The following is an 18,765-nucleotide window of genomic DNA, read 5'->3' as shown; positions in this document are numbered from 1 at the left end:
AATTATTACTATCTTTTCATATTTAATTTACCCTTATTTAATTGAATATTTCACTTAAAAATATATATACTTCTTTTATTCAAAAATATAAGATATTTTTTGAGGAGTTAAATGTTCAAAAGTGTAAGATATTTTTAATTTTTTGAGGTGTAATCATTATGTTTTTTTTTAAAAGTGTCCCTATTGATAATGACTTTATATTTATTATAGGATGTTTTAATAAGGATAAATATGAAAAGATAAAGTTAGTTAAAAAGTAAGTAACTACTTTATTAAGGTGAAATTTAATTAAAAATACTTTATATTTTTTAACCAAAAGGAGTATAAAATGAATCATTTATTATTGGCACATATTTTTTTTAAAAATACATTAATTATATCTTAAAATAATAAAAATATTTTATATTTTTTTAATGAATGGGGTATCTATTAAAAGATAACGCCCATGTAATCATCACAGAAGCCTACATGATTGGGGGAAACACACACACACACAGTGTACGATAAACGGGAAAAAAATCAAGAGTAATTTTCAGCCCTTCACACATGACGCTCAACAATGCTCATCATTTTCTTTTAAGAAGTTTTGAAGCAGAAACCTCAATTGATTTAATAGTTTGAGCTTGAGCTGCTTTAACTTGTATAATTCCATGCTCAACATTTTACACACAGTGAGGAAATATGTGGATCTGATCTAGAGATCAAAACTATAAAAGCATGGAATCCTGATCAATCTGACAAATAATGGTGGAAATTAAATTACGTAAGATAATGATTCATGATTAAGATGTAAACTCCCAAAATGAGCATTAAACTAATTGTTTGTGCACAAACCATATATTCGTTTCAAAGAGAGTATCATATTTGAGAAAATGAGTCATGCTTATGCAGAACTAGCTAGAGAGTGGGGGCAAGGCAGTCTTTGAAAAACTGAAGGCACAATTCGTAATCGACTTTCTTGATTACCGTGCATGACGAGAATATTACGTACATACGTATATATATATATGTTTCCTTCAAGATGTAATTGCTCCTCTTGGTCTTTCCAACCTCTTGTACATACCTCTCAGGAGAGCTACGCTTTATATAGTTATTTCACTTCTTTCTTGCTCACACAATCTATATTAAGATAAATTAATAGTCCGACACTGAATAAAAATGTGGATGGATTGATGATCCTAATTAATTAATTAATTAATTAATCAGTGCTGCATGTGATCTTTTTAGGATGGATATGGCTATGTGAAGCTTTTGAAAAGAGAGTGATCATTTTATATAATTCAAAATTTCATTTTGATCGTCATCAGACCATATTCCACGGGTGAAGATCTAATTGGGATAAGTTATAATATAAATATATTGTACTTTTATCCTTCCCCATGCTAATATGGCTAGGAAGTAGGGAGATCATTTTTGTAGGAGAATTGCTGAGAGCAATTAAAATCACATATAGTCTTGGTTATTGGCATCCACGGTAATATCAAAATCATTTCCATTTAGCTTTCGGATATTTAAAAAAGAAAAAGAAATACAGTGAATGGTAAACTAATTCTTCCTGCTTTGTTTTGGGGGCAAATCCAAAAAGTTGTGATGGCATGATGATGTCACCATCCGGCGGACAAATTAATTTAAGCATACCAAAATTTAAAAAAAAATTATTGGAAAGGCTGTTGCCTATGATGATCTCATAATTGAAAATGATACTCCCTATTTTAAGTCATAAAAGAAGAAAAAATATTTTATAATATAAGACATTTTAATAAAAATAAATTTTTTTAATATTAACCTTTTCATTATTTTTTTACTTTTTAATATTTTTTATAAATGAAATGTTATGAATAATATTTTAAAAAATTTATATTTTTATTTTAAAATATATTTAATAAAATTTATTAATATATGTGATTTTGTTAAAAAATATTTTATAATTTAGGATAAATACAGTATTTTTTTTTAATCGTAAATTCAATACTACCTAGCTAGCTAAGAGAAACCTGCACACAAACATAGACGCAATTTATGTGAAACTTGTAAGCATTTACTGAAACAACTTCCATTGAGGATAAATAACAACATATTGGTAATTAAGCTCTACGCAGACGTCGAAGCATACGCAGAGAGCAAAAGCTATAGAACCTAGAAACCGTTACTGCAGCCACCCCTCGTGCAAAGCTCCACGCACAACTTAGCAATTCTATCCCATACCAAAATCAAATTAAAACGAAGGAAAACTGATGGGCACCTATTTCATACCACATAAGTAGGGCTAGCATTTACAATCAGAAAGCAATATTTAATTTACTCACACTTGACGACTATTCTCAGGGTTGCTCAGGGGTTTTGTCCGTCCGAATGGCAGAAAAAGGCTGACCCTTTGTCCAGCTCCTTAGCCTCAGAATCATAAATACAATCATTCCACACAGAAAACCAAGAGCCGCACTTGAACCCACCAGCGAAACTGCTGTACAAATAAGCATCACAAAGGAATCCTCTTTGGTGTTCATGTCCCTAGAAGCCATGGCTAGCTCAACCCCAGCAAATAACAGCAATACCCCTAATATCCCCACAGGGAACTGGCTTAAAATGAGAGCCAAAGATTTGCCTAGTACAAAACCCAGCACCAATTTGGCTGCACCAAGAAGAGCCACACAAGCACCACTTCTTCCACCAAACTTGTATTGTCCTGCAAGTCCACCGGCTCCGTGGCAGCAAGGCATAGCACCAAACCAACTTCCCGCCAAGTTCATCAGTCCCACTGTCACTGAAAGTGAAGTGGCTGAAAAATCCTTCCCTGGAAACAGGTCTGAGGACAACTTGCAAACAGCTATCACAGAGTTCAGGATTGATAGTGGCAGCTGGGGAATTGCACCTTTGATAAATCCTTTCTTCCATGCATGTTTAGAGATTTTCGCAATTTCCAAAGAGGTGGGTCCAAATTTGATTTCATGCACCACCTCAGGCCTTCTTATGAAGGCCAAAACAACCCCCAATACAAACACTAAAAATGCAGAAGGAAGTGAAAAGATAAGCTTTCTTATCCGGTTCGTCCCGTTTATTCTTCGACCTTCAATCCGTTGTTGGTGATCACCCAGATCGTAATCATGGCCTTCTCTGATTTCACATCCATGATTCTCACCAGCTCCGTTCACTATGACAACAAAGCAAACACAAACAATGGCCAAAACCAAGCCATCCAAACCAAACCATGCCTATTTCCAAAAGATTTAGATTTGGCCAAGTCTTGCCTTGTCCGGACGTATTTAACAGCAGTCAATGCAAAGGACAAACCTTGTGCTAGTTGAATTCCCCTGACGACGCTCAGAGGAATGAGCTTGTACACTCGCTGCATCAACCCCGTCACACCCAATACCAGTAGGACCCCGCCGGTCAAAATTCCGGAGGCCATGATCTCCGGCACCCCAAAGTCAAGCTCGGAGAGGGCCTCGGCGGCGATGGACTTCATGGGCTGGACAGGCATGGGGACGCCGTATATGGCTCCTGTGATGACGTTGTAGATGCCAGTGAAAATCAATGTGGTACCGAGGTTGAGGTCTCTGGCTAGAGTCAAGGCCAGTACTATGGGTATGTAAGTGCCAAGGTCTCCCATGGCTCCATTCAACTCCGCCCACTTTGAACGGAAAACCAAGTTGGTTTTCACTTTCTGAAGGATTATGTCGGAGCAGAAACCAGTCGTTGAATCGGCGTGAGCGATTTGAGAGGAGGCTTGGGCAGTTCCAAGGTCTAGAATTGAAGGGGTTTTGGCCGCCATGGATGCTGTTTGAGCCTTTGGGGGATATTCAAGTGTAATGAGAAATGCGAAGCAGGGGTTATTTATAAGGATAACCTACGGAATGATCATAATTACACAAGTCTTTAAATTTTAGCAAGATCGAATATTTATAATTGGTCAACATTATAACTATTTTTTAGTGTTAGTGCAAATGTGCAATGAACAAGAGCTATAATTAAGCTCCTAAGGCTTACCTCTTGATTAAGTCTGACGTCACCCAAAGTTATGGCCAACTTAATTTGGTTAATAATTAAAATCCTGATCATGTAATTCGTTGACTCATATCGTTCCCACTGGCCCAAGCACCCATTCATGTTGCTGATCATAGACACCATCATCACCATGAATGGCATTTGTGTCTTAATCCAACTACAAGTGCCTCCTAGTGTTCAGTATATTAGCGTGGTAGTTCTTTTCTTTCTTTTTCCTTATTTTGCAAAGAAAAATTTGCGTGGTAGCTCAAATTTGAAATACCATATCTATCGGTAAACTTTACATCATCAGAGAGAGCTCAAATTTGAAATACCATAATCTTTAGTTTAAAACTCTATATCATCACTTGAAAAATGATGGACCTTGTCATCGGAGAGAGCTGAGAATATAACGGTATACGTAACAGAAAACAGAACTGGGTAACTTGTTCAGCCTTTTGACTAATTATAATAGTTTGAGCTTGCACAACTGATATCCAGACCAGAACTAGAAGCATGCAGGGAATTCAGAACCTGATGACTAATTATTGATGGAGACCAATATTTTTTACTAGTCCATTTAAAATAGCCATTCATACTTAAAATGTAAAATTGGCATTATTAGACCAAAGTGGGGAATAGATCAACCAATTTTTATAGAATATAGATGCAACCATGACCATTCATTTTAAAGATAGGATCATATTTGAGAAATGAATCATTTTCCAACTTGCCGGACTAGAGAGTGTGTGGAGGCAAGACAGTACAGAGAGTGACCTTTAAACCCTAAAAGTCAACTGGCGATTTAGGTGATTTTGACGAAGAGGGAGAGCACTAAGATTCAAATTAAATATATTTCGTTAAGATATTGGCGTCCACTGTAAACTTGACAAATATTCAAGCCCTTTGGTCTTTTCAACCTCTTAAGGAGCTCCTAAGTTAAAAAAAAAAAAAAAAACATAGGCTGTGTAGAAGTGGGGACGAATATAATGACCCAGGTGAAGACTCGTGCATGTCTTGTAACAATTTAACCAATAGTTAGTTATTAGAGTCTGTGACTATAAGAATAAGTAAAAAATGCTTGTGAACCAACGATCATGAGCTAAAAAGGCTGCTCACATATATAACTTCGATCCCTAACTCTCATCTGGTTGAGGGGGAGATCACTGGCTATGATATGAAGTGATGAAGTTTTGAATATTATTTTATCTTTCATCAGGACCGTATTTCATGGCGAAGAAAATGGGATGGATTTTAAATATTCATTCTTGTCCTGTCGTCCAATACTAGTGAAGCTTTTGGGTACAGGATAAAGCAACACTACTCGTAATAATGGTTAATTAAAACTCTCTTGTTATCTCTTTTGGTCAAAATCCGGAAGATGTGATGGTGTTAAATAATTATATCATGCCTTGCCACCATTTAGTGGCCAAAACTTCGTCACTTGTTCAAGCATATCAAATTATAAATAATGCTATTCCAGGAATGGATGCCACAATAACCCAATAACGGAAAGTTATGCCTTTTGTTTTATGTCGCCACGAATCCAAGAATCTACCTCACAGGCACAGCACTAGGGGAGCTACGGATTCTTATTTATTTTTGGTAGGGGAAAGCCCCCTTTTTCTTCCACTTTAATGTTATCCTTTTGTTTAATTAGTTGTGTAAATGTTTAATTAATATTAAGTTACGGAAAAAATAAAATGGTTCATTGATTACGATATATTTTTATGTCTATGGATTATATATATTTATGCAATATATATTTTATAATTCAAATATTATAAATTGAATCCAATAAATTATAGTACGCGGGCCAAAAAAATTCCGAACACAAATATTATATATAATTCCATTACAGCGTAACAATATTCTCTGGTATTTTATCTTTTTTTTTAATAATTTTATCTTTTTGTCATTTTGGATTCCCCTTATAATATGTTGCTGTAATAATTCAAACTCTTGTTTTGTATAATATATATATATATATTGAAACCGTTTTGTTTTCTGTCTATAGATTCAACATTTTGTTGAGTTTTCACTTTTTAAAAAAATAGAAGAAAAATCTATTATTATTTTTTTAACAAAAAATTTATGATTTTGAGTGTGCAAATATATATATATACACACGCGCGCGCACTCGCGGTCATGTCCGAGGTGCGGCCCGTTACTTGCGGGATGACTGCAGATCCTGCAGTGAATAAATCTCATTCGTCTATCTAATCCAGTCATTCACTATTTGCCATGTGGCTTTTCTACCAAGCCCAAAACGAGAGGGATCTCGCTATTTCTTTTTTTTTTTTTAATCATCATTTTTTCTTCATTCCTAATCATCATTTTTACTTATAACACTGCATTAAATAAATTTATTTTAATATATATTTAATAAATAGCCATGATTAAGAAGTGAAGAGAAAATGATGATTAAAAAAATGGAAGCACCTCCTTTTGCCAATGTCAAAGTTAAGTTTCATATTCAAGACAAAAAAATTAAAGGGTCTTGTCAATGGCCTTGTAATGTAGTGATATGAAAACTCCTCTATAAATGAGAAGTTATAAGTTTAATTTTACTTATAACTTTAGGATGCAAGTTCAATCTGTTTATAACTTTAAGTGGTTAATACTTGTTCTTTTATTTTTATTTTTTATTTTTAAAAAGAAGAGGCCTTGGAATCTTCTCCTAAATGCTAAAACCAGGGGTGATTACATGAATGAGCTAACCCCAGATGAGTCACGATACCATTAATGAAGAATTGGGTTAGCTTTTCAATAAAATAAAATAACGCGAAAAAGGTTTAATTTGGATCAAGTGTAGGATCGCATGTGCAATGTTGTATATCCCAGTAGATATGACTTGTCAACAAGTCATTCCATGACATTGGAGGCACTCTTGGAAGGCACGTGGCAGTCATGGAACGGATGGCTCAGGTGGATGGACATGATTTTTTTGGCTGTATAGGATGTATAGTTCACTCTTCCGTAAACAAAAACAACTCAAAACATGAATATAGACATGAAAATAAAGCCAACAGATACTACCAAATCACAAGCAAGCAATATTGTTTTGCAAACTGAAACAACTGTTACTATCGGTAACAATTGGCGATCATCTTCTAGGCACATACAGATACAGATAAACACAGGGCAAAAGCTAGGAACAAGTGCAGTTCACTGATCACCACACTATCCCACGCGCCACTTAACATATAAAGAATAAATTAAACCCATCGATATACACTTGCACTGTGGCATTGCAATACCAAACGAACAATACAACCTCGCAATACAAAGGTAGTGGACATTTACAATTAATAGGAACGTGTTCTGAAGACGCTCTGTGTTTTCAGGATTAATTGCCCATCAGGAGGTTTGTTGATCCGTCCATATGGCGGAGAAAGGCTTATCCTTGGTCCAGCTCCTTAGCTTCAGAATCACGAAGATAATCATTCCACACAAAACCCAAGAGCCGCACTCGAACCCACCAGAGAAATTGCAGTACACAAAAGCATCACAAAGGAATTTTCTTTGGTATTCATGTCCCTGGAAGCCATGGCCAGCTCAATCCCAGCAAATAACAGCAAAACCCCAAGTATCCCCACAGGAAACTGGTTTAAAATGTGAGCCAGAGAACTCCCTAATACCAATCCCAACACGAACTTGACCGCACCAAGAAGAGCCACGCAACCACCACTCCTTCCACCGAACTTGTACTGCCCGCAAGTCCACCAGCTCCATGGCACGTAGGCATGGATCCAAACCAGCATCCTACCAGGTTCATCAAGCCCACTGTTACTGACAGTGAAGTGACCGAAAATTCCTTCCCTGGAAACAGATCTGAGGACAACTTGCAAACAGCTATCACAGAGTTCAGGATTGATAGTGGCAGCTGAGGAATTGTGCCTTTGATAAATCCGCGCTTCCATTCTTGTCTAGAGATTTTCACCACTTTCATAGAGGAGGGTCCGAATTCGATTTCATGCACCACCTTAGGCTTTCTTATGAAGGCCAAAACAACCCCCACTATGAAGATTATAAAAGCTGAAGGAAGTGAAAAGATAATCTTTCTCACTCGGTCCCTCCTGTTTCTTCTCCTACCTTCAACTTCAATGTCCCTCTGTTGTTGATCGGAACCTTCTCTTGTTTCGCAACAACCCCGGATATTCTCGCCGGCCCCGTTCACCATGACGATGAAGCAAAGACACACAATGGCCAGAACCAGACCATCCAAGCCAAACCAGGGCCTATTTCCTGTAGACTTTGATTTGGGTAAGTTTTGTATTTTCCTGACGTATTTTACAGCAGTCAAAGCGAAGGACAAGCCTTGAGCTAGCTGAATCCCTCTGACCACGCACAGAGGAATCAGCCTGTATGCTAGCTGCATCAACCCCTCACACCTAGTACGAAAAGGATCCCGCCAGTCAAAATTCCGGAGGCCATGATTTCCGGCACCCCGAAGTCAGTGTCGGAGATGGCCTGGGCGGCGATGGACTTCATGGGCTGGACAGGCATGGGGACGCCGTATATGACGCCAGTGATGAAGTTGTAGATGCCGGTAAAAATCAATGTGGTGCCAAGGTCGAGGTCTCTGGCTAGAGTCAAGGCCAATACTATGGGTATGTAGGTGCCAAGGTCACCCATGGCTCCGTTCAACTCCGCCCATTTTGAACGGAAAACCAAGTTTGCTTTCACTTTCGGAAGGGAGACGCTGGCCCAGGAACCAGTTGTTGAATCGGCTTGGGCGGTTTGGGAGGCGATTTGGGCTATTTCTGGGTCCGGGTCTGGAGGGTTTTCAATGGCCATGGATGCTGTTCAACCGTAATCAAGTTTGATCGGGAACGTGGAGCATGGGTTATCTCATTTATAAGCAAATATAATAATTTCGATTTTCTATAAAAATCTAACAAGTCAATGATATGACAAATGACAAGTTGTGTGGGACATTAGCTAGAGAAAAAGACAACTTGAGATCAGATTAATGAGTAAATAGTTTCTGAATCATTGTTCAAAAATTACTTTAAATTTTAAATTCTTAAAATATAAAAATTAATTTTAAATTTTTAAAATCATAACAAAATAAATTATGATCATTAATTTTTTTAACACAGTTACTGTTTAAGTGGGTATTGTAACAATCAGGATTAAATTCGTAAAAAAATAAACCCTGAACAATATATGTATAGATAGTAACGGTGTTAAAAATTTAACAGTTAGGATTTATTTTACTTTGAATTTAAAAATTTAAAGTTTATTTTAATATTTTAAGAATTTAGGATTTAGAATGATTTTCGAGCAAGAATTTATGATTTTATTTACCCATTAACCTATCAAATAATAACAATAATAACGTTATCAAATATATGATTATGTCTTGCATCAAAATATATATGTGTGTGTGTGATTATGTCATCGGGAAAAGAACTGCTATATTTTTAGCGTTAGTTCTTTCATTCTTTTTGTTATGCTGAAAAAATTAAAGTTTAGTCAAAATAATAATAACTACATTGTTATCAAATATATGATTATGTCATCAGGAAAAGAATAGCCATATTTTAGCGTTAGTTCTTTTATTATTTTTGTTTTGCTAATACATCATTTCATTTTGGAATAATGAACAAAATGAATAACATTCTATGGATAAATAAATAAGTAAAGTCGGGTAATGAATAAGTAAAATAGGATAATTTTGATATTAATGTAAATGAGAGGCAATTCTATCATTTTTTTTCATAAATTTAGTATTAAATTAATACTCCTAAATTTCAATGAAATTTAAAAAATTTAGAGGTTTTAAATTTAACTAAGTCTAATATAAGGGGTCTTTATTAAAATTCTTTCATTTTTTCCTCAAGTATTTTCCAAAAAGCATCTAGCATCATAAAATATTTTTTGAAATATTTTCGCCCTTAAAACAATTAAATTGAAGCATCCTCCATCCTGTTGTAAAATTCTCATAAATGCCCTTTAAAAGAAGTTGACTTAAACTGAACTCTAATTTAATGAATGCTTTAGGAATTTAATGACAGGATAGAAGTTACTCCAATTTGATTACCTTAGAGGTGAAAATTTTTTAACAAATACTTTATGATAGTGGTTGCTTTTCAAATAAAATTTCAGGGACAAAATTAAACGTTTACCTTTTAAAATATAACAAGTTACCCGAACTATGGACTCACCCTTACACCCACTGACTTGCAACGAATATTTGAGAAGCTGGACGGGAACGAGGATGGATTGGTGAGCCATGGAGAGATAAAATGGCCGCTGGACTTGGCTATGATTTCGCCTAGACGAGATCGAGGATCTAGTTGGAAAAAAAGAAGCTGAGCTTGAATGAATTCTTGTTCTTTCTGTGGTTAGCTGGAGAATGCTGGGCAAGACCAGGAGCAAGTCCCATACTTCTGTACATACCTATTAGAGCTGCACTAAGACTAGTGTCAGGATCCACTCGTGAAAGATCAATGAAACCCATTGCTTGGAGCTGGCATCTCAAGAAGCTTGAATACCAAAAGCAAACTGTGTATGTTAGTGTGATCCAAGACATCAATGTAATTGGCACGCAGAACTCCGAATTAGAATTGATTCAAAACGTTTTAAAGGCAAATAAAGTTCTAGAATACTCTAAAAAAAACTCTTAGAATATTGAGTTTAACCTAAGGTATTCAGGCTCATGGGTTTAATTAGCTCAGTTAATGTTATTTTTTTAAAAAAATTAGGGAATTAATTTATCTTATTTTAATTTTAAATTTAGATTTATAAAAATTAGTTTATTTTGTTTTAATAAGGATAAAACATATTCATTAAAGACATGATTTATCCATTTGAAATCATGAATTAACTATGATTGCATTATTGCATTATTTAGGGTTTTTTTAGAAGCTTATTTAACCAATTCAGCCTTTTTTATATTTTTAAAACTTGATTGAATTTATGAATAGAATTTTTCTTTTAAATTGTGAGGAATATTTTATTTTATTAATATTATTTTTTATGAGATAATAGACTGTGAGATTTTAATTATTGTGAGCTATTTCTCAATTGCCCTGTATCAACTCGATTCTGAAAATACGGTGAACCATGAATTATTTCCCATCTTTGCAAGATCATCACACTCAACAGTTCTTCTTGTTTGTTGGTCTTGTAGGAGCCACTATAGTAAAATAGTAAAAGCCCACAAAATCACCATAAAATTAAAATAAAAATAAAAAATAAATGTTATCCAAAAAAATTAAAACATAATAAATAAAATTTGTTGAATTGTTCCAGAAAAAGTATTTTACTAACAAAGTAATTATATTAGTTATTGGTGATTCTATTAAAATATTATTATTAAATTCCATTCATTGTTTATATTATTATATTGAATAAATATAAAAGTCACCGTAGATACTAATTATGTAAAATAAGTCAAAAAAATTTGTTTTTCTTAAAATATGGCCTGGAGCAATTTATCAAACAATTTTTGTATATTTTTTAGTTTTTAAATATGATTTTTAGAGTAATTATTTTAAAAAATTATTTTTCTCTGAACATTGTTTCAGAATACCAATTTTCAAAACGAAAAAAACGAAAACGGTCTCAAATATATCTAGTGTTTTCAACAAAATAATAGAGAGATATTACTTTTATTAATAATTATGTATATAATTTTAAGCACGAGGAGAACCTACTTTTGCCAATATATTTTACTTTTAATATTAATGAAAAAAATTGTTGCCAAAGAGAAAAATTTGGTTGATTCATAATGATAGAGCGAGGCTCTCGTCACTTAAAAATAGAGAGAGAGAAAAATGCATGCACAAACATGTGACAAATTCTGTTGAATTAAAGCTTCTCCAGTTTTTTACCAAAAAAAAAAACACTTCTCGGTTATTTGCTGGGTGATATTCTTAAAAATAAATGTCTATCATCGTTTGTTAAAAAAATGTCTATTATTATCGTGCAGGACTTTTTTTGTTTGACCTGAATTGTGCAGGACTTATGATGAATATGAAATGATATATACAAATATATTTTGGGATTAATATATAATTTATATTTTGAATTATAGATTCATGGATGATTTAAATACTAAACTCATATTTAGTATATTCTGAATCTTAAACAATTAAATTTGAAACAATTTCATCCGACTGTTAAATTAAAACAAACATCCATTATTTTTTTTAAAAAATAAAGCCTAATGTGTAATTTTTTTAAAGGAAGAAAGAGGGAGAGTGGGAATTTAAGAAAAAATTTACATCAAACCCAACTTTTTAATATAATAACTGATGTTTGTTTTAATTTAATGGTTAGATACAATTATCTCAAATTTAATTATTCAAGATTTATAATACACACCAATATGAATTTAAATGGTCTCTGAATTTATAGTACAAGGTTAAATTACATATTAGCTCTATATTTCATTTGAATTTTAAGTCACCGGAACGCAATAATGTTTACAGTAAAGATACGTCATTTATACTAAAGATATGTCTTAAACCCTAATTGTTTGAACGACTTGATTTATTAATTGAATTTTTCTTACAAAAAATCTGGTTGGTTTTTGGTTAATATTTATTAGCACTAAGCGTTAAGGGGCCAAATAACCATATATGGGCGATTCTAAAATTTTCAAGGTCACATCATGTTAAAAAAGAAAAAGGTCAAGTTGTCGAAAACTTAAATACATACATTTCAAATGTTGACTTTTATATTTTAAGTTTTAACAACAAAAACACGTATCTTTCAAGCATAAAGTCAAAGTGTCATGTTGGCATCGGGATACCCATCCTTCCCCATGTCAAGAGTTCGAATCTTTCAATTTTAAACCAAAATAAAAAAATTGTCTGTGTGAATCACGGAATCTTACGAGGTGAGACTGCGGATGTTAATTAAAGCTCGATCTCTAATTAACGTCACTTACGTGTTAATAGAACAAACGAAAAGTATATAATCATTATCATTGACTTTCCATTATTTATTTATCCTTCGATTATTCGATAATAATTTATCAGATGTTGTGTGGTTTTCTGAGAAACAATATCATAGCTAGACTCATTAGTTTATTTGCACCTGGAAGCAGACCTTCTGGCTTTTCTTCTATATATATATATATATATATATATGGTTTGTATAATCGCCCCCCCACTGCAAAATGATGATGCTGATGGACTTTCACTTCTTTTTGCTGTTTTCTGATTTCACACCGACACAAGTCAAACATTCCTTCTTTTCCATTTCAATGATTGAATCCCGTTCGAAGGACGCTCAACGTGGCCCAATCCATCTCACATCTCTGTAAACCTGCAGGTGCTCATTCTCTCCTGGCTTTTCCCATGCCCTCACAATTTTAACATCATGGGTGAGCGTTTTGAAAAAAAAAAAAACACTTTTGTTTTACTAGACTTTTCATCCAAGCATGTCTTCTTCTTCTTCTTTCATTCATTCATTCGTTCTTTCTTTCTTTCTTTTTTCCTTTTTTTTTTAAAACTACAAAATGGACTCTTCATTCAAACAGAACCTAAACAATGTACAAATCAGCAGAAAAAAACTGGAGAAACCAAGCATGTCTTCAAAGAAATCCCCCTACAACTTTAACAGTAAAGAATCAAACTGGCCTGTCTGGCCTCAATAAAATTAATATATTTTTAAATAAATGAACGAATACACGCACGCACGCACGCGGGCATGTATATGCATGCATGCATGAGCCATCTAATTAATTTAAATAAATAGTGAACACGGAATCTCACAAGCGCAACTGGGAATGAGGGAAAAAAGTGCAAGATAACGATTTTTTATTTTGATTTTATTCCAAGTCAACTAAGGTGCAAGATGCCAGTCAAGCTCTCAACATCAGATTCAGTCAGTGTCTAGTAAATGTTAATTAAAAGCTAAATATCTAATTAACGTCATTTGCTTGCGTTAATTTAAAAACGAACGGGTGTATCACCATTACATTGACTTGCAATTATTTATTTATCTTTCGATATAGTTTATTAGGATTTTTGTAGTTTTCTAAGAGACACAAGCATCACAAACTTGCACTTTTTTAAAAATTTGTTTTGCTTTCGTCAGTTTGCAACTGGCCAGGAGCAGACTGTTTGGCTTTTTTTCAATACTCCCTCCGGTCCCATTTATAAATCCAATTTTAAAGGTGTATTTTGGTCCCATTAATAAGTCACGGTGCGTCTTTTTAAGTAATATTTGAGAAGTATTTTCAAAATTACCCTTCATGGGAGAGAAAAAGTAACAGAATATTACTTTTTAGATTTGTTATATAGGGGTATGTTTGGAATTTTACTTACTTTTATTCCTTGTACTTTTATTGTATTGGTATTGATGAGGTTGGTAGAAATGACTTATAAATAGGACCGGAGGGAGTACTTCGGATCAGGGATGGACCTAGAGCCAGCTTTATGATGGGGGGGGGGAATGCAAAACTATAGTATAGTGGGGGCATAAAATGAATTTTAACATTTTTAACAAAGAAAAACCAATTAAATTTAACCAATTTGTTGCACCTGGGGAGAAGCAGCCCTGCTTGTCCCCCGTGGATCCGTCTCTGCTTAGGATTAGTATAGTCGCCCTGTCGTAAATATTGCTAGCTAAATGATGACGACGCTAAGGCTTTCGCTAATTATTCTGTTTTCATCAATTATTAGTGTTTTTGTCTGATACAAACTAACATTCCTTCTTTCTATATATTTCGATTCCTGTTGGAAGCGCTGGATGTGGCCAGATTTCATCCCATGTCCCCGCCTGGTTAGTAGCCACACTCGTAAAAAAAGGTATATCTAAATTGATTTTGTAGCCAGTTTAGATAAGGCAAGCATTTTTAAATTGTTTATACAATCAGTTTGGATATTATTTATTGTAAATTGGTTATAACTTATAACTGGTTTAAAAAGTAGCACTTTAAAAAATTAAGGGTATTTTTTTTTAGAATTGTGGGTGATTAAATCCTGACCTACAATCCAAAAAAAAATAGCCCCATTTTATATCATTACATAAATTTTAATTGATCTTATAATAAATTGATCTCACCATGGTAACTATAACAAAATTTTTATTCATAAATAAGAATCAACCATGAACAATGCATCAGTACTTCTAACTAAAGACATGGAAAGTTAAATCAAACTCCAACTTGTAACGCATCCTAATTTTTTATACAAATTCGGAAGAAAAATAAATAGAAATTATAGATCCATCTATTGCACAAGATAATTTTGTTATCATCCCAATCTTCAACCCATCTACAAACAGCACATAATCCACTTCAGATAAAGTGGCTCGTGCTTCTCCGTGACAATAAATAAACTAAAATGAATTTTCATCATTCCATCATATTGCTTGAAACTAAAAAACATCAGGCAACTTGTCATGAAATTATTACTCTCTCTCTAAAAGATTAACTTATAGGAATGTGTAGCATACCTCTCTCCTCTTCCATCTAAAGGAACCACACCATTCCATTTATGAGTGTCAAAATATCATTACCTTCTCCTAACCTATTAGGACGTGTAACGCACCCACTTATATAGTTAAGATCATCCCTAAGTCTCTCCAATATAAAACATTTGGTCATTTTGTGATATAAATTTAGTATAAAGGTTCTTGGATGTTATTTTTCCTTTTTTATATTTATTTATTTTCTCAAATATTATCTAAAATACATCTAAACCAGACAACCGATTTAAAGCTAAACCAGTTATACACATAACCAGTCTAGAAAATCAGCTCTCTCACTATTTATTTGCAAAAATATCACTGTTTAAATTCATTATTTTATGCTAGTGCCACCTCCATGAAGTTGGCTGTAAGTTTTTTTTCTTTTCCGTAACACATGCCTTGAGATTTTTTTTTTTTGGTAACTTAAATCATTTTTATATCAATCATGAGTATTTTAGTCCAAAAAATATTATATATCGGTCGGCAAAAAGTCTTGCATAGATTAGAAGTATCACCTCATCAATGCTGTATGCAAGAAAATTACATCAATTTAATCAAATAAAATCTTATATATTTTTATCTTATTAATGATTTTTTGGACTATAGTGCCTCTTTGATTTAATTTTTTGTATTTCCTCTCTTTAACATCTAAATAAATGATGGGAGAAAGAAAAGTCAATAAATTAAAATACTTTAAAAGAACATAAAGGAGAGGGATAATACATTATACATAAACTTAAATGAATTTGACATGTGTGACATATTTTTATTGGATAATATATATAAAGACAACACTTATTACTTACTTTTATATGCTTAATATATATTTATCTAACTAAATAAAGATAAATAGATTTTATTGTGTTAATAATATTGATAACAAGAATTTGTTATTGAATAAATAATATATAAAATATTCACATATCTTAATTTAATTAAAATAAATATTTTAAATATATAAGTATATAAGTTTTCCTTACATATAAATGATGCGTTACACCGGTCCTGTGCAATAATTTTTTAACAGCCAGTTAGCACTTAGCAATTAGGTGGATGGAATTGAATGTTAATAATACAATCGAGATTTGTGCTATATATTTTCATTTGGGAAGATCTATGTACTCTCTCCGTTTCTACTTATAAAAAAAAATTATATCACACAATTTAATTTTATGTAAAAATTAAAAAATTAAATTAAAATATCCTTTATTTAATCTCACTCTTTTTTTAATTTAATAATACTATCCATTTTTTTTTTTTAAAGTCAACTAGTCCCATCCCTAAAATTTAGTGCTTAATTAAAACGGATCATCTCTCTCCATTCGGTGAAGCCACGCCATACCCCCCTATAAACATCTATCCCCGTTATGCGAAGTCATGCACATGCTATACCAGTCGGTGAAAGTAACAGTAAAACAAAAAACAAAATTTTAAGATTGGCGGCAATAATTAAGTCAGCGGTGGGTGTTTTTTATTTTGAAAACCAGCAATGTCTCTTTTTAAGTGTTTCACGTGCATATACAGTGTCCGCACGCATCTCTTCTAAACTTGGTAATGTTAGGAAATTCACCCATCATAATTTTCGTGTCTCAGGGATTTGAAGGAGATGCCAATTCACATAGATTCGAATCAACCTCCCTCTCTATTGATGGATACATCTCCAACGACCTCTGTTTTGGTGGAAGAAAACAGAGCCTCTCCGATGACCTCTGTTCTTGTGGAAGAAAACAAAGCATCTCGTCTGCATTTGAATGCTGTGAATGGAGCACCTTTGCGTATAGATTTAAACGTCCCTCAATTGTATGTAAATGACGACCCCGAATACCTTATATTTTAACAATAAGAGGATGAGGACTTTGACTTGGACACCGAGTTCTCTGTGGACAAAATGGATGCAATCACCAATGCAGGTTTCTATCTACATGGTGCCTTGTCGAGAATATATAATATTTGTTTTTTGTTATTTCTTTATTTGTCCATTTTATGCTGCAGAAGATGTTATGGTTGAATAGGAAAGAGAACCAACTACAAAATGAGCCTGATTAAGTAATAAACAATGAACAGTCATTAGTCAAGTGCTCCTGCATACAAGTATAGGAGGAAAACTTAAACCGAGGACTGCAAAATGCATGGCTTCATTATATTTCGTCTCTGTCCATGTCATATATTGCATATGGAATCGAGTGAGGGAAACAGGTGATATATGTCATAGGAGACAAGAAATTGTGGAAGGAAAAATGTCCATGTGGACATTGCAACGGTTCGTGAAGTTCCATTATTAAAGCAGCAAACTAATCAATATTTGGCACATGCTTTGAACATTAGCACAACAGCATTGGTTCCGTTTATTAAGGAAAGAGAGCTCCGGTGACATTCAAATGCACTCAAGCCGTTCTTGAAGGAGGGGAACATGATTTCTCGTCCTAGATTTTGCTTGTCCATGCTTAAAAGAAAGTAGCATAAATGATGATCCCATGTTTAAATCGATGTATGATGTTGTTCATGTATATGAAAAATGGTTTCAAGGGACTCAAGAATGCACAAACTTCTATCTGCACAGAAACGAGAACGAGCCGCACTGCACATGCAAAAACGAAAACTACGTCAAGAAGGTAATGTTTTTAGCTACAGTGGCATGTGTCTCCTTTAGTCACTAAAGTTCCAGCAAGAAGGACAAGCGTCAATAAAGTAGCAGGGATACTCGAAATGAAACCAATTACTTCTATCACTGACGAGGTTAGCCGAAGGTTCTTAATTAATGAAGTTTTACCCGCCGTCAAGGAAAAATGGCCAAGAGAAAGATGCAGGAAAAACTATTTTTAGACGGCAAGATAATGCACCATACCATGTTGATGTAGATGGTGATTAGTTTTGTAGAGCAGCTTCTGAAGGGGGTTTGACATTCATTTGTATTGTCAGCCTCCTAATTCTCTTGATTTGAACGTGATGGATCTAGCTTATTTTAGAGCCATTCAATCTCTCTAACAAAAGGATGTGACTAGATCAGTTGGTGAGTGGATTGAGGTTGTTGGAAAATCATTTGATGCTTTTCCAACGAAAAACAAAATATTTCTCACATTCTAAGCATGTATGATTGAAATCATAAAGTTGAAAGGATCAAATAACCATGACATGCATCATTTGGAGAAAGATGTATGTGATGCTTAATCATGGTAATTAAAATAGTAAAATTTTTCCTTTAATATAATTTATCTCTTGAACCATTCAACTGCTATAATTTTTCCTTCAATAACTTTTTATGTAAATTTCTTTTAGGCTTTACCTTCTAGCACCAGGCTCAGAAGAGATACAAATAATAAAGTTAGATAGGCTAGTCATGCGCAAGGG

At 33.6% G+C, this 18,765-nt stretch overlaps 2 pseudogenes; both read right to left on the bottom strand.

The window, feature by feature from the left end:
* Positions 1–2,016: 2,016 nt before the first annotated feature.
* On the bottom strand, positions 2,017–3,819 carry LOC129303360 (molybdate transporter 1-like; annotated as a pseudogene).
* A 3,195-nt stretch (positions 3,820–7,014) lies between these two features.
* Positions 7,015–10,525, bottom strand: LOC129303359 (molybdate transporter 1-like; annotated as a pseudogene).
* Positions 10,526–18,765: the final 8,240 nt, after the last annotated feature.

This window comes from Prosopis cineraria, unplaced genomic scaffold, assembly GCF_029017545.1.
Source record: "Prosopis cineraria cultivar Desert tree isolate PC_DT_omini unplaced genomic scaffold, ASM2901754v1 PC2, whole genome shotgun sequence".
Classification (NCBI taxonomy): domain Eukaryota; kingdom Viridiplantae; phylum Streptophyta; class Magnoliopsida; order Fabales; family Fabaceae; genus Prosopis; species Prosopis cineraria.
Note: the sequence above shows the minus strand (reverse complement) of the source record. Positions and strands in the feature narration are given on the sequence as shown.